Below are 17933 nucleotides of genomic sequence, written 5' to 3'. Positions count from 1 at the left end.
CCCTTCTCCCTCACACTGCCCCGCCCAACCCCTCTATTCACCCTCCCCTTGTCTCACTACCTCATGCCTCACTACCCCCCCTTCTCCCTCACACTGCTCCCCCCAACCCCTCTATTCACCCTCCCCTTGTCTCACTACCTCATGCCTCACCCCCCCCCTTCTCCCTCACACTGCCCCCCAACCCCCTCTATTCACCCCTCCCCTGTCTCACTACCGAATGCCTCACTACCCCCCCCTTCTCCCCTCACACTGCCCCCCAATCCCTCTATTCACCCTCCCCTTGTCTCACTACCGGAATGCCTCACTACCCCCCCTTCTACCTCACACTGCCCCCCAACCCCTCCTATTCACCCTCCCCCTGTCTCACTACCGAATGCCTCACTACTCCCCCTTCTCCCTCACACTGCCCCCCAACCCCCTCTATTCACCCTCCCTGTCTCACTACCGAATGCCTCACTACCCCCCTTCTCCCTCACACTGCCCCCCAACCCCTCTATTCACCCTCCCTTGTCTCACTACCTCTCATGCCTCACTACCCCCCTTCTCCTCACACTGCCCCCCAACCCCTCTATTCACCCTCCCCCTGTCTCACTACCGAATGCCTCACTACCCCCCCTTCTCCCTCACACTGCCCCCCAACCCCCTCTATTCACCCTCCCCTGTCTCACTACCGAATGCCTCACTACCCCCCCCCTTCTCCCTCACACTGCCCCCCAACCCCTCTATTCACCCCCCCCTGTCTCACTACCGAATGCCTCACTACTCCCCTTCTCCTCACACTGCCCCCCCAACCCCTCTATTCACCCTCCCCTTGTCTCACTACCTCATGCCTCACTACCCCCCCTCTCCCTTCTCCCTCACCAACCACCCTGGCCTCCCCTGCCCCGTGCCAGACAACAACTAGTGAATCAGACTCTCTTTCAAGAAAATATTTAGTTGATGAAAATATTTTATCAACCAAATGTTTGTTGGGGATGAAATCCTTAACACCCCCCTCCTTAACACTCCCCCAGACAACAACGAGTGTAAGCAACAGAGTGGGCCCCCAGTGTGCCCTAAGAGCCGTCCAGTCTGTATCAACACCTACGGCCACTATAACTGTGGCCCCAGGAAGACATGTTCCAGGGGCCACAAGCCCACCAAGGACGGGAGGGCATGTGTGGGTGAGTAGAGAGGGATGGAGGGGACTGATGATATGCCTGGTGCTCTCCTCCCTCGTTCCCTCTCCTTTTACCTACCAACAGTACCCACTCGTCACTACCCTCAGACTAACCCTAGACGGTACCCACTCGTTACTACCCTCAGACGGTACCCACTCGTTACTACCCTCAGACGGTACCCACTCGTCGCTACCCTCAGACTAACCCTAGATGGTACCCACTCGTTGCTACCCTCAGACTAACCCTAGACGGTTCCCACTCGTTGCTACCCTCAGACTAACCCTAGAGGTACCCACTGCTACTACCCTCAGACTAACCCTAGACGTACCCACTGTTACTACCCTCAGACGGTACCCACTGTCGCTACCCTCAGACTAACCCTAGATGGTACCCACTCGTCGCTACCCTCAGACTAACCCTAGATGGTACCCACTCGTTGCTACCCTCAGACTAACCCTAGAGGTACCCACTCGTTACTACCCTCAGACGGTACCCACTCGTTACTACCCTCAGACGGTACCCACTCGTTACTACCCTCAGACGGTACCCACTCGTTACTACCCTCAGACTAACCATAGAGGTACCCACTGTTACTACCCTCAGACGGTACCCACTCGTTACCCTCAGACTAACCCTAGAGGTACCCACTGCCGCTACCCTCAGACTAACCCTGAGGTACCCACTCGTCGCTACCCTCAGACGGTACCCACTGCCGCTACCCTCAGACGTACCCACTCGTCACTACCCTCAGACGGTACCCACTCGTCACTACCCTCAGACGGTACCCACTCGTCACTACCCTCAGACTAACCCTAGAGGTACCCACTGCTGCTACCCTCAGACGGTACCCACTGCGTCACTACCCTCAGACGGCACCCACTGCCGCTACCCTCAGACGGTACCCACTGTCGTTACCCTCAGACGGTACCCACTGTCGCTACCCTCAGACGGTACCCACTGTCGCTACCCTCAGACGGTACCCACTCGTCGCTACCCTCAGACTAACCCTAGAGGTACCCACTCGTTACTACCCTCAGACGGTACCCACCGTCACTACCCTCAGACTAACCTAGAGGTACCCACTGTTACTACCCTCAGACTAACCCTAGACGGTTCCCACTCGTCACTACCCTCAGACGGTACCCACTCGTCACTACCCTCAGACTAACCATAGAGGTACCCACTCGTCGCTACCCTCAGACGGTACCCACTCGTCACTACCCTCAGACGGTACCCACTCGTCGCTACCCTCAGACGGTACCCACTCGTCGCTACCCTCAGACGGTACCCACTCGTCGCTACCCTCAGACGGTACCCACTCGTCGCTACCCTCAGACTAACCCTAGACGGTACCCACTCGTCACTACCCTCAGACTAACCCTAGAGGTACCCACTCGTTACTACCCTCAGACGGTACCCACTCGTCACTACCCTCAGACTAACCCTAGAGGTACCCACTCGTTACTACCCTCAGACTAACCCTAGACGGTTCCCACTCGTTACTACCCTCAGACGGTACCCACTCGTCACTACCCTCAGACTAACCCTAGACGGTACCCACTCGTTACTACCCTCAGACGGTACCCACTCGTTACTACCCTCAGACGGTACCCACTCGTCACTACCCTCAGACTAACCCTAGAGGTACCCACTCGTTACTACCCTCAGACGGTACCCACTCGTCGCTACCCTCAGACGGTACCCACTCGTTACTACCCTCAGACTAACCCTAGAGGTACCCACTCGTCACTACCCTCAGACTAACCCTAGAGGTACCCACTCGTTACTACCCTCAGACTAACCCTAGAGGTACCCACTCGTCGCTACCCTCAGACGGTACCCACTCGTTACTACCCTCAGACTAACCCTAGAGGTACCCACTCGTCACTACCCTCAGACTAACCCTAGAGGTACCCACTCGTTACTACCCTCAGACTAACCCTAGACGGTTCCCACTCGTCACTACCCTCAGACTAACCCTAGAGGTACCCACTCGTTACTACCCTCAGACTAACCCTAGACGGTACCCACTCGTTACTACCCTCAGACGGTACCCACTCGTCACTACCCTCAGACTAACCCTAGACGGTACCCACTCGTTACTACCCTCAGAAGGTACCCACTCGTTACTACCCTCAGACGGTACCCACTCGTCACTACCCTCAGACTAACCCTAGAGGTACCCACTCGTCGCTACCCTCAGACGGTACCCACTTGTCACTACCCTCAGACTAACCCTAGAGGTACCCACTCGTTACTACCCTCAGACGGTACCCACTCGTTACTACCCTCAGACGGTACCCACTCGTCACTACCCTCAGACGGTACCCACTCGTTACTACCCTCAGACGGTACCCACTCGTTACTACCCTCAGACGGTACCCACTCGTCACTACCCTCAGACTAACCCTAGACGGTACCCACTCGTCACTACCCTCAGACGGTACCCACTCGTTACTACCCTCAGACGGTACCCACTAGTTACTACCCTCAGACGGTACCCACTCGTCGCTACCCTCAGACTAACCCTAGAGGTACCCACTGGTTACTACCCTCAGACGGTACCCACTCGTTACTACCCTCAGACGGTACCCACTCGTCGCTACCCTCAGACTAACCCTAGATGGTACCCACTCGTCGCTACCCTCAGACTAACCCTAGATGGTACCCACTCGTTGCTACCCTCAGACTAACCCTAGAGGTACCCACTCGTTACTACCCTCAGACGGTACCCACTCGTTACTACCCTCAGACGGTACCCACTCGTTACTACCCTCAGACGGTACCCACTCGTTACTACCCTCAGACTAACCATAGAGGTACCCACTCGTTACTACCCTCAGACGGTACCCACTCGTTACTATCCTCAGACTAACCCTAGAGGTACCCACTCGTCGCTACCCTCAGACTAACCCTAGAGGTACCCACTCGTCGCTACCCTCAGACGGTACCCACTCGTCACTACCCTCAGACGGTACCCACTCGTCACTACCCTCAGACGGTACCCACTCGTCACTACCCTCAGACTAACCCTAGAGGTACCCACTCGTCGCTACCCTCAGACGGTACCCACTCGTCACTACCCTCAGACGGTACCCACTCGTCGCTACCCTCAGACGGTACCCACTCGTCGCTACCCTCAGACGGTACCCACTCGTCGCTACCCTCAGACGGTACCCACTCGTCGCTACCCTCAGACGGTACCCACTCGTCGCTACCCTCAGACTAACCCTAGAGGTACCCACTCGTTACTACCCTCAGACGGTACCCACCCGTCACTACCCTCAGACTAACCCTAGAGGTACCCACTCGTTACTACCCTCAGACTAACCCTAGACGGTTCCCACTCGTCACTACCCTCAGACGGTACCCACTCGTCACTACCCTCAGACTAACCATAGAGGTACCCACTCGTCGCTACCCTCAGACGGTACCCACTCGTCACTACCCTCAGACGGTACCCACTCGTCGCTACCCTCAGACGGTACCCACTCGTCGCTACCCTCAGACGGTACCCACTCGTCGCTACCCTCAGACGGTACCCACTCGTCGCTACCCTCAGACTAACCCTAGACGGTACCCACTCGTCACTACCCTCAGACTAACCCTAGAGGTACCCACTCGTTACTACCCTCAGACGGTACCCACTCGTCACTACCCTCAGACTAACCCTAGAGGTACCCACTCGTTACTACCCTCAGACTAACCCTAGACGGTTCCCACTCGTTACTACCCTCAGACGGTACCCACTCGTCACTACCCTCAGACTAACCCTAGACGGTACCCACTCGTTACTACCCTCAGACGGTACCCACTCGTTACTACCCTCAGACGGTACCCACTCGTCACTACCCTCAGACTAACCCTAGAGGTACCCACTCGTTACTACCCTCAGACGGTACCCACTCGTCGCTACCCTCAGACGGTACCCACTCGTTACTACCCTCAGACTAACCCTAGAGGTACCCACTCGTCACTACCCTCAGACTAACCCTAGAGGTACCCACTCGTTACTACCCTCAGACTAACCCTAGAGGTACCCACTCGTCGCTACCCTCAGACGGTACCCACTCGTTACTACCCTCAGACTAACCCTAGAGGTACCCACTCGTCACTACCCTCAGACTAACCCTAGAGGTACCCACTCGTTACTACCCTCAGACTAACCCTAGACGGTTCCCACTCGTCACTACCCTCAGACTAACCCTAGAGGTACCCACTCGTTACTACCCTCAGACTAACCCTAGACGGTACCCACTCGTTACTACCCTCAGACGGTACCCACTCGTCACTACCCTCAGACTAACCCTAGACGGTACCCACTCGTTACTACCCTCAGAAGGTACCCACTCGTTACTACCCTCAGACGGTACCCACTCGTCACTACCCTCAGACTAACCCTAGAGGTACCCACTCGTCGCTACCCTCAGACTAACCCTAGAGGTACCCACTCGTTACTACCCTCAGACGGTACCCACTCGTTACTACCCTCAGACGGTACCCACTCGTCACTACCCTCAGACGGTACCCACTCGTTACTACCCTCAGACGGTACCCACTCGTTACTACCCTCAGACGGTACCCACTCGTCACTACCCTCAGACTAACCCTAGACGGTACCCACTCGTCACTACCCTCAGACGGTACCCACTCGTTACTACCCTCAGACGGTACCCACTAGTTACTACCCTCAGACGGTACCCACTCGTCGCTACCCTCAGACTAACCCTAGAGGTACCCACTGGTTACTACCCTCAGACGGTACCCACTCGTTACTACCCTCAGACGGTACCCACTCGTCGCTACCCTCAGACTAACCCTAGAGGTACCCACTCGTAACTACCCTAGACGGTACCCACTAGTTACTACCCTCAGACTAACCCTAGAGGTACCCACTCGTTACTACCCTCAGACTAACCCTAGACGGTTCCCACTCGTTACTACCCTCAGACGGTACCCACTCGTCACTACCCTCAGACTAGCCCTAGACGGTACCCACTCGTTACTACCCTCAGACGGTACCCACTCGTTACTACCCTCAGACGGTACCCACTCGTCACTACCCTCAGACTAACCCTAGACGGTACCCACTCGTTACTACCCTCAGACGGTACCCACTCGTTGCTACCCTCAGACGGTACCCACTCGTCGCTACCCTCAGACGGTACCCACTAGTTACTACCCTCAGACGGTACCCACTCGTCACTACCCTCAGACGGTACCCACTAGTTACTACCCTCAGACGGTACCCACTAGTTACTACCCTCAGACGGTACCCACTCGTTACTACCCTCAGACGGTACCCACTCGTCGCTACCCTCAGACTAACCCTAGAGGTACCCACTAGTTACTACCCTCAGACGGTACCTACTCGTCGCTACCCTCAGACTAACCCTAGAGGTACCCACTGGTTACTACCCTCAGATGGTACCCACTCGTTACTACCCTCAGAACGGTACCCACTCGTTACTACCCTCAGACGGTACCCACTCGTCACTACCCTCAGACTAACCCTAGACGGTACCCACTCGTCACTACCCTCAGACGGTACCCACTCGTTACTACCCTCAGACGGTACCCACTAGTTACTACCCTCAGACGGTAACCACTCGTCACTACCCTCAGACTAACCCTAGACGGTACCCACTCGTTACTACCCTCAGACTAACCCTAGACGGTACCCACTCGTTACTACCCTCAGACGGTATCCACTCGTTGCTACCCTCAGACGGTACCCACTAGTTACTACCCTCAGACGGTACCCACTCGTTACTACCCTCAGACTAACCCTAGAGGTACCCACTGGTTACTACCCTCAGACGGTACCCACTCGTTACTACCCTCAGACGGTACCCACTCGTCGCTACCCTCAGACTAACCCTAGAGGTACCCACTCGTCACTACCCTCAGACGGTACCCACTCGTTACTACCCTCAGACGGTACCCACTCGTCACTACCCTCAGACGGTACCCACTCGTCACTACCCTCAGACGGTACCCACTCGTTACTACCCTCAGACGGTACCCACTCGTCACTACCCTCAGACTAACCCTAGAGGTACCCACTCGTCACTACCCTCAGACTAACCCTAGATGGTACCCACTCGTCACTACCCTCAGACGGTACCCACTCGTTACTACCCTCAGACGGTACCCACTAGTTACTACCCTCAGACGGTACCCACTCGTCGCTACCCTCAGACTAACCCTAGAGGTACCCACTAGTTACTACCCTCAGACGGTACCCACTCGTTACTACCCTCAGACGGTACCCACTAGTTACTACCCTCAGACGGTACCCACTCGTTACTACCCTCAGACGGTACCCACTCGTTACTACCCTCAGACGGTACCCACTCGTCACTACCCTCAGACTAACCCTAGAGGTACCCACTCGTCACTACCCTCAGACGGTACCCACTCGTTACTACCCTCAGACGGTACCCACTCGTCACTACCCTCAGACTAACCCTAGAGGTACCCACTCGTCACTACCCTCAGACTAACCCTAGACGGTACCCACTCGTTACTACCCTCAGACTAACCCTAGAGGTTCCCACTCGTTACTACCCTCAGACTAACCCTAGAGGTTCCCACTCGTTACTACCCTCAGACTAACCCTAGACGGTTCCCATTCGTTACTACCCTCTTTCTCCATCTCTCTGCAGCTGTAGCTCCGTTCTTCCAGGGGATCCGCTCTTCCTCACCCCGGCCGGGACCCGTCCTCTCTGGGCTCTCCCTCCTATTTCTACTGGCCCTCTCCATGGTCTGAATGGAGATATGAGGCCCCTCAGTCGCATGCCTCCATGGGGATTGCTTGACTGAGTTCCAAATGGTAGCCTGGTCAATCCTTATATCGTGCACAACTTTTGACCACAGCCCTCGCATGGTCTCCAATGATGCTCCAGGAGTGTCAAGGTCCTACCGGATGAACTTTGACATGTATGATACAAGAAGGAGTGACCCTTGACCCCTCAACTCTGGACAACTATACACTTCTTTTTTTTGGGGGGTCAGCATGCTCAGTTGGACCAAATAATAAGGCCTTTGGCAATCATTATGTGTGATGGTCCGGAGCATCAGTAGGTGAATGGAACGTTTAGGCATGTTGTCTGTAACAGTTTGAAAACGGTGTGATACTGAATGTAATTTCGGAAACCCAGATTGAAAATCTCACATAATTGCATCAGATGCTTGATTAGGTTCTGGGGAGAGAGAAGATACTTACCAGACTAGAGAAGTCAATTCAACGTCTATTCCACTGAAATGCCATGGAATTCTAAACCAGTGTGTGCCCAGGGGGTATTTCCTTTACAGTGAAAAATATGACATGTTAAAATGGAGTGATGGAAGAGCAGTGGTTATTTATTAAAGTTCTTCTGATCATGAGTATCAAACAACAACAAGCATTATGAAGGTTCCAGTTCTCTACTTTAATGAAGGTTCCAGTTCTCTACATTAATGAAGGTTCCAGTTCTCTACATTAATGAAGGTTCCAGTTCTCTACATTAATGAAGGTTCCAGTTCTCTACATTAATGAAGGTTCCAGTTCTCTACATTAATGAAGGTTCCAGTTCTCTACTTTAATGAAGGTTCCAGTTCTCTACTTTAATGAAGGTTCCAGTTCTCTACATTTATGAAGGTTCCTGTTCTCTACATTTGCCTAAACATGTCCCAGATGAAAATAAAAAGGCAGACACTTCACATCAATAAATAATGACATTTTGGCAGTTTATGGTTCTTTGGAGGAGGGTTTGTGTAGCAAAAAAAGGAAGGAGTGTTTGTGCGCGTGCAGGAAGAATTGTTCATGACTTTATTACAGGGTCCTGGTGCAGGCTTTCGTTCCAGACCAGCACTAAAACACCAGGACTGAAGAACACTATGTTAAAGGATGCTACATAGTCTATACAGGTAGCTGTGTATTTGCATAATCATGATCTAGGAGGGCTGGTGGTTCAGCACTGAAGACGAGAGGTTAGCTGGGTTGTGGCGTGTTTGATACCAAGCTGCATCATGACACTGACCAGTGGATGGTACCTGAGCCATTATACAGGCTAAAATATATGTCTCTGGATGGAACGAGCTGCATTCATCTGTTTGCTACTATCAGCCCATCCATGTGGTTTACATCTCAGCCGAGCTGTGTAGTGCCACATCCCAAATGGCTCCCTACTCCCTATATAGTGCACTACTAGGGCCCAGGTCAGAATTAGAGCACTATATAGGGAATAGGGTGCCATTTGGGAAGTACCCTAGATCTCCTACAGTACGTGTCTGGGTCGTGGGCCTATTCACAAGACAGCAAACGGCAGAAAACCAACTGAAACAGTAGAGGGACTACCTGAAACGTGTCCAATAAGAACTGTTTTCCCTGGTTCAAACGTTTCACTACGATGTGCACTAATGAATACAGGTAGGTGTGTAGTAGTCCATCATCGTTCCATATCAAATGACACCCTAGTCCCTGTCTTGAACACTACTATCTTCAAACACAGTGCACTACTTTTAACCAGAGCCCCAAACTAGTGCACTACTTTTAACCAGAGCCCCAAACTAGTGCACTACTTTTAACCAGAGCCCCAAACTAGTGCACTATAGGAGGACTTGTGTCCCAAATGGCTCCCTATATAGTGTCTTTTTTAACAGGGCCTGAAGAAGCTGTCATTTGGGACGTAACCAAAATGCAATTTTAAATCGTCAGTATTCCCAACGTTGATAGATTCAGCTTCATCTGCTTCGGTCCATGTGGTTCAGTTGCGATCGAATGTTCGGTCGGTTAGCTCAAGTTTGTTACGGTCAGGGCCATTGTGGTTGCGGTAGGTGAGGCATACCCAGCCCACCAAGCACTGCTATCGGGGTGGTTCTCTAAGGGACCAGGGTTGTAGAGCTCCAGGGATCAGGGGGGTAGAGGTGCCGTGGACCCAGTCACCGGACACTGTGGTTGGGTGTAGCGTTCCAGGGACCGGGGAGGTGGCGAGGAGGTGACATGTACCCGGTCACCGAGCACTGCTGCCGGACGTAGAGCTGGAGCCTGAGCAGGAGCCACTGGAGCCTCGGTCCTCATAGATAGAGATCTCTATCTGGACAGGATGGGGTTAAAGGAAGGAACACACTCCGATAGGGATGGTCTACAGGGAGGGTCTGGGTCTATAGGGAGGGTATGGGTCTATAGGGAGGGTCTGGGTCTACAGGGAGGGTCTGGGTCTATAGGGAGGGTCTGGGTCTATAAGGAGGGTCTGGTTCAATAGGTAAGGTCTGGGTCTACAGGGAGGGTCTGGGTCTATAAGGAGGGTCTGGTTCAATAGGTAAGGTCTGGGTCTATAGGGAGGGTCTGGGTCTATAGGGAGGGTCTGGGTCTATAAGGAGGGTCTGGGTCTATAAGGAGGGTCTGGGTCTAAAAGGAGGGTCTGGGTCTATAAGGATGGTCTGGGTCTATAGGGAGGGTCTGGGTCTATAGGGAGGGTCTGGGTCTATAACGAGGGTCTGGGTCTATAAGGAGGGTCTGGGTCTATAAGGAGGGTCTGGGTCTATAAGGAGGGTCTGGGTCTATAACGAGGGTCTGGGTCTATAAGGAGGGTCTGGGTCTATAGGGAGGGTCTGGGTCTATAACGAGGGTCTGGGTCTATAAGGAGGGTCTGGGTCTATAAGGATGGTCTGGGTCTATAGGGAGGGTCTATAGGGAGGGTCTGGGTCTATAGGGAGGGTCTGGGTCTATAAGGAGGGTCTGGGTCTATAAGGAGGGTCTGGGTCTATAAGGAGGGTCTGGGTCTATAAGGAGGGTCTGGGTCTATAAGGAGGGTCTGGGTCTATAGGGAGGGTCTGGGTCTATAGGGAGGGTCTGGGTCTATAGGGAGGGTCTGGGTCTATAAGGATGGTCTGGGTCTATAAGGAGGGTCTGGGTCTATAAGGAGGGTCTGGGTCTATAGGGAGGGTCTGGGTCTATAAGGAGGGTCTGGGTCTATAGGGAGGGTATGGGTCTATAGGGAGGGTCTGGGTCTATAACGAGGGTCTGGGTCTATAAGGAGGGTCTGGGTCTATAAGGATGGTCTGGGTCTATAAGGAGGGTCTGGGTCTATAGGGAGGGTCTGGGTCTATAAGGAGGGTCTGGGTCTATAAGGAGGGTCTGGGTCTATAAGGAGGGTCTGGGTCTATAAGGATGGTCTGGGTCTATAGGGAGGGTCTGGGTCTATAAGGAGGGTCTGGGTCTATAAGGAGGGTCTGGGTCTATAAGGATGGTCTGGGTCTATAGGGAGGGTCTGGGTCTATAAGGAGGGTCTGGGTCTATAAGGAGGGTCTGGGTCTATAGGGAGGGTCTGGGTCTATAAGGATGGTCTGGGTCTATAAGGAGGGTCTGGGTCTATAGGGAGGGTCTGGGTCTATAGGGAGGGTCTGGGTCTATAAGGATGGTCTGGGTCTATAAGGAGGGTCTGGGTCTATAGGGAGGGTCTGGGTCTATAAGGAGGGTCTGGGTCTATAGGGAGGGTCTGGGTCTATAGGGAGGGTCTATAAGGAGGGTCTGGGTCTATAACGAGGGTCTGGGTCTATAAGGAGGGTCTGGGTCTATAGGGAGGGTCTGGGTCTATAGGGAGGGTCTATATGGAGGGTCTGGGTCTATAGGGAGGGTCTGGGTCTATAGGGAGGGCCTGGGTCTATAAGGAGGGCCTGGGTCTATAAGGAGGGCCTGGGTCTATAAGGAGGGCCTGGGTCTATAAGGAGGGTCTGCGTCTATCCAATACACACGCACTGTACAAGATCCTTATTCTTGGGAGCCCACGTGTACTGTTGACTCGTCATCTCTCTCGCTCCATCTCTTTCTCCCTCTTTAAATCTCATACATGTGTACTGTTCACCCTCTCTGTCTATATTGTTTTCTTAATCTCTCTGTCTATTGTTTTCTTCATCTCTGTCTTTGTTTTTCTTTGTCTGTCTCTCTCTCACACACACAGAGTAGCAGTAGTAGCTGTAAGGATACGACCCTCATGCCCCTCTCAATGGGGTCAGTGATGAGTAGACCTCGCGGGGCGTAGATCTTCTCATTCTGCTCCTGGATGTACCTGCCTATCTTCTTCAACACCTGGGGGAGATTGAGAAAGAGGGGGATGAAAGGGTTAGAGAGAGAGGGGGAGAGGGAACAGTGAGAGAAAGAAATAACAAAAGAGGGAGACAGTATGACAAAGTAAGGAACATACACTATCGTTCAAAAGTTTGGGGTCTCTTAGAAATGTCCTTGTTTTTGAAAGAAAAGCTATTATTTTGTGTCCATTAAAATAACATCAAATTGATCAGAAATACAGTGTAGACATTGTTAATGTTGTAAATGACTATTGTAGCTGGAAACGGCTGATTTTTAATGGAATATCTACAGAGGCCCATTATCAGCAACCATCACTCCTGTGTTCCAATGGCACGTTGTGTTAGCTAATCCAAGTTTATCATTTTAAAAGGCTAATTGATCATTAGAAAACCCTTTTGCAATTATGTTAACACAGCTGAAAACGGTTCTGATTAAAGAAGCAATAAAACTGGCCTTCTTTAGACTAGTTGAGTATCTGCAGCATCAGCATTTTTGGGTTCAATTACAGGCTCAAAATGGGCAGAAACAAATAACTTTCTTCTGAAACTTGTCAGTCTATTCTTGTTCTGAGCAATGACGGTATTCCATGCAAGAAATTGCCAAGAAACTGAAGATCTCGTACAGCTCTGCATACTACTCCCTTCACAGAACAGTGCAAACTGTCTCTAACCAGAATAGAAAGAGGAGTGGGAGACCCCGTGCACAACTGAGCAAGAGGACAGTCCAGTTGTGGCCAAATGTTTTGAGAATGGCACAAATATTAATTTTCACAAAGTCTGCTGCCTCAGTTTGTATGATGGCAATTTGCATATACTCCTGAATGTTAGAAGAACAGTGATCAAATGAATTGCAATTAATTGCAAAGTCCCTCTTTTCCATGCAAATGAACTGAATCGCCAAAAAACATTTCCACTGCATTTCAGCCCTGCCACAAAAGGACCAGCTGACATCATGTCACAGGTGTGAGTGTTGACGAGGACAAGGCTGGAGATCAATCTGTCATGCTGATTGAGTTCGAATAACAGACTGGAAGCTTCAAAAGGAAGGTGGTTCTTGGAGTCATTGTTTTACCTCTGTCAACCATGGTTACCTGCGAGGAAACACGTGCCGTCATCATTGCTTTGCACAAAAAGGGCTTCACAGGCAAGGATATTGCTGCCAGTAAGATTGCACCTAAATCAACCATTTATCGGATCATCAAGAGCTTCAAGGAGAGCGGTTCAATTGTTGTGAAGAAGGCTTCAGGGCGCCCAAGAAAGTCCAGCAAGCGCCTGGACCGTCTCCTAAAGTTGATTCAGCTGCGGGATCTGGGCACTACCAGTACAGAGCTTGCTCAGGAATGGCAGCAGGCAGGTGTGAGTGCATCTGCACGCACAGTGAGGCAAAGACTTTTGGAGGATGGCCTGGTGTCAAGAAGGGCAGCAAAGAGGCAACTTCTCTCCAGCAAAAACATCAGGGACAGACTGATATTCTACTAAAGGTACAGGGATTGGACTGCTGAGGACTGGGGTGAAGTCATTTTCTCTGATGAATTCCCTATCCGATTGTTTGGGGCATCCGGAAAAAAGCTTGTCCGGAGAAGACAAGGTGAGCGCTACCATCAGTCCTGTGTCATGCCAACAGTAAAGCATCCTAAGACCAGTCATGTGTGGGGTTGTTTCTCAGCCAAGGAAGTGGGCTCACTCACAATTTTGCCTCACAACACAGCCATGAATAAATAATGGTACCAACACATCCTCCGAGAGCAACTTCTCCCAACTATCCAGGAACAGTTTGGTGACGAACAATGCCTTTTCCAGCATGATGGAGCACCTTGCCATAAGGCAAAAGTGATAACTAAGTGGCTTGGGGAACAAAACATCGATATTTTGGGTCCATGGCCAGGAAACTCCCCAGACCTTAATCCCATTGAGAACAATCCTCAAGAGGCGGATGGACACACAAAAACCCACAAATTCTGACAAACTCCAAGCATTGATTATGCAACAATGAGCTGCCAACAGTCAGGATGTGGCCCAGAAGTTAATTGACAGCATGCCAGGGCGGATTGCAGAGGTCTTAAAAAGAAGGGTCAACACTGCAAATATTGACTCTTTGCATCAACTTAATGTAATTGTCAATAAAAGCCTTTGACACGTATGAAATGCTTGTAATTATACTTCAGTATCCATAGTAACATCTGACACAAATATCTAAAGACACTGAGGCAGCAAACTTTGTGAGAATTAATATTTGTGTCATTCTCAAAACTTTTGGCCCCGACTATACATTAGAGTGTCTAGTTTGAGAAACAGACACCTTTACAAGTCCTCTACTGGCAGCTTCATTAAATAGTACCCGCAAAACACCAGTCTCAACGTCAACAGTGAAGAGGCGACTCCGGGATGCTGGCCTTCTAGGTAGAGGTCCTCTGTCCAGTGTCTGTGTTCTGTCCAGTGTCTGTGTTCTGTCCAGTGTCTGTGTTCTGTCCAGTGTCTGTGTTCTGTCCAGTGTCTGTGTTCTGTCCAGTGTCTGTGTTCTGTCCAGTGTCTGTGTTCTGTCCAGTGTCTGTGTTCTGTCCAGTGTCTGTGTTCTTTTGCTCATGTTAATCTTTTTCTTTTTATTGGCCAGTCTGAGTTGTGGCTTTTTCTTTGTAACTCTGCCTAGAAGGCCAGCATCCCGGAGTCACCTCTTCACTGTTGGTTCTCTGGTGTCTTGGGCCTCAGGTTCTACTATGTGGTTCTACTGTGGTCGTAATGTTTCTACTGTGTGGTTCTACTGTGGTCGTAATGTGTTTATATTGTGTGGTTCTACTGTGATGTTCTACTATGTGGTTCTAGTGTGGTGGTTCTACTGTGTGGTTATACTGTGTTTATATTGTGGTCTTACTGAAGTTCTACTGTGTTTATATTGTGGTCTTACTGAAGTTCTACTGTGGTTCTCTTGTGGTGGTTTAGCCCGGTCTCACCTTCTCATAGCGTGTCTCCATACAGAGGAAGATGAGGTAGGCTGTAGCGCAGGCCAGACATCCCTCCAGGTAGGACTGGCCTCCCATCTTCTGCCTCCGCATAGTAGATATTCAACCTCTTCACGGTGTCCTCAAACAACGGCCGCTCAATCTGACAGAGAGACACTCAGTTAGCGGTCTTTTCAGCCATGTGTGTGGTGTGTGTGTGTGTGTGGTGTGTGTTTGTGGTGTGTGTGTGTGTGTGGTGTGTGTGTGTGGTGGTGTGTGGTGTGTGTGTGTGTGGTGTGTGTGTGTGGTGTGTGGTGTGTGGTGTGTGTGTGTGTGTGTGGTGTGGTGTGTGTGTGTGTGTGGTGTGGTGTGTGTGTGTGTGGTGTGGTGGTGTGTGTGTGTGGTGTGGTGTGGTGTGGTGGTGGTGTGTGGTGTGTGTGTGGTGGTGTGGTGTGTGTGTGTGGTGTGGTGTGTGGTGTGTGTGTTTGTGGTGTGTGTGGTGTGGTGTGTGGTGTGGTGTGTGTGTGTGTGGTGTGGTGTGTGTGGTGTGTGTGTGTGGTGTGTGTGTGTGTGGTGTGTGTGTGGTGTGGTGTGGTGTGGTGTGGTGTGGTGTGGTGTGGTGTGTGTGTGTTAGACTACCCACCCTGCTCTCCAGCTCAGAAGGGAACTTGGTCTGGAAGCGGCAGGTGGTCCCTTCACTGTAGTCTCTCTGCAGGAACACCTTGTTGGCCAGAGATGCACTATGCCTCAACTCTTGGAGGTTATGGAACTACAGGACACAAACACACATAAGAGCGCGCACACACCCCACACCACACACCACACCACACACACACACACACCACACCACACCACACCACACCACACCACACACCCACACATATTTGGGGAGAGAGAGAGGAGAGAGAAAGGAGTGTGAGGAAGAGAGGGGGAGCGAGAGAGAGATTGTGGATAGAATTCTAATATGGATTAACTTTCTGGTTCTGAGGAAGCAGTGTGTATGACTCACCATGAGAATAAAACTAAACTGCTCATTCGCTCTTTCTCTCTCACACACACATACTCTCTGTTCAAGAGGTAATGTATACAAACAGTGGCTGATGTAGTCTTTAGGGGTATACGATGATAGAGGAGAGGTGTTCAATCAAAGTCTGTCTGGCAGTCCGTTGGATCACGGCCCAGACAGACACAGACACACTCTCTCTCCTCTCTCTCTAACTGGTCTTCTCTCTCTGTAGCTCTCCCTCTCCTTCTCTCCCTTCCCCTCTCTCCTTTTCCCTCTCTCTTCTCTCCCTTCCCCTCTCTCCTCTCTCTCTCCCGTCCCCTCTCTCCCCCTCCTCTCTCTGTAGCTCTTTGTCTACCTCTCTCTCTCTCTCTCCTCTGACCATGCACACTGCTACAGCAGCCGGATCATGGAATTGAGCCAATAGAAGAAGGCCCAACATCACAGAACAGCTCACAACAAATCAATCTCTGTAAGAGCAGGGTTAGAAGGCTCAATAGGCCAAGGATGGCACCAAATGATCGTCGTCGTCGTCGTCGTCCCCCCCCCATAAAGAAGCTTGATGTCCATAGTTGTGGACTTAGCCGTTTGGGTGTGTGTGTGTGTGGGGGGGGGGGTGTATGTAGGCCAGTCTAGTTTCTTGCTTTGGGAAACTAGTTTAGGCTGTTATGGTTCGTCAAGCTTGTTTCCCCAATGTGTCGATGAATGAGAGCCAATAAAAAGGGCAGTTGGACGGAATAACGGTGTAAACGCGGAGATTTTCTCTCCTTGACCTCAATGGGTTGCTGTCCACGGTGCTGATCTCTCTTTAGTAGGTTTCAGCACTAGCACGGGCCAGCCTGCCTATACCGGATTAACGGCGGAACTCTAGAGACAAAAAAAAACAAGAGCTCTGCTTTCACCAAAACAGCTTAACGGCGCGAGGATTGCTTGCTTATCCCTGTTCTCAAGCACAAGTTGTAGCATAGGCTACACAGCCCTGGAAATGCTGTTCGTGCTACAAAGATAATTCCTCTAACTAACCTCTATTCAGGCACGTAGCCTCCCGACGCCTTTAATATGGCAATATAATGATATAGGGATTATATGCTATTCACATGCCATGACGGTCAGGGTGACCGAAGAAGTGTTAAAATGACAAGCCTTCCATTTCTAATCAAAACAGATTATTTATTTGCCAAAATGAACCTGCCTGCCTGACCCGTTTGAGCAAATGTTATATTCGAAATGAACTTTTATACGTAAATAAACAACTGTTGTGTTGATTTCTATTGTTGCTTGATAACAGAGATTGAAATGATTGTATGCTACACAATCTTTTCTATCATAGGGCTAACCTTGCTGTTACTGACAAACGCCATTCAAACGGTTCAGAATATAGGTTACAACCGTCTCCACAAGGCTACCTGCTCACATGGAAGACAATACAACCATATGCCCATAGAGGTAAAGGGAAAGACATAGGCTGAAGAAGACGATAGATTAGTCTATTCATTCTCACCTCAGTCGCCATGTTTCCATCTGACGGCGTTAGGCTACTAGGACGAGTCCCGAGCTCAAAGCGCTTTACTGGGACACTGGGACGGGTTGGAGGGCGGGAGGAAGAGACAGAGGGGGAGGAGAGGATGGGGTGGGGCAGAGAGCGGCGGGGGGTTGGGAGGACCTCACACGAGGGGGTAGGGGCGCGGGGCGTGGTCTATATATCATTGCGTAGCACTTGTGTACAGTCGTGGCCAAAAGATTTGAGAATGACACAAATAT

The 17933-nt window shown here is 51.3% G+C and overlaps 1 pseudogene; it reads right to left on the bottom strand.

Moving 5' to 3' along the window:
- Positions 1 to 9890: 9890 nt before the first annotated feature.
- On the bottom strand, positions 9891 to 17721 carry LOC124002805 (annotated as a pseudogene).
- Between the last annotated feature and the right edge of the window lie 212 nt (positions 17722 to 17933).

This window comes from Oncorhynchus gorbuscha, linkage group LG18 (genome assembly GCF_021184085.1).
Source record: "Oncorhynchus gorbuscha isolate QuinsamMale2020 ecotype Even-year linkage group LG18, OgorEven_v1.0, whole genome shotgun sequence".
Taxonomy (NCBI): domain Eukaryota; kingdom Metazoa; phylum Chordata; class Actinopteri; order Salmoniformes; family Salmonidae; genus Oncorhynchus; species Oncorhynchus gorbuscha.
The sequence above is the reverse complement of the archived record's forward strand: the minus strand, read 5'-3'. Positions and strand labels throughout refer to the sequence as shown.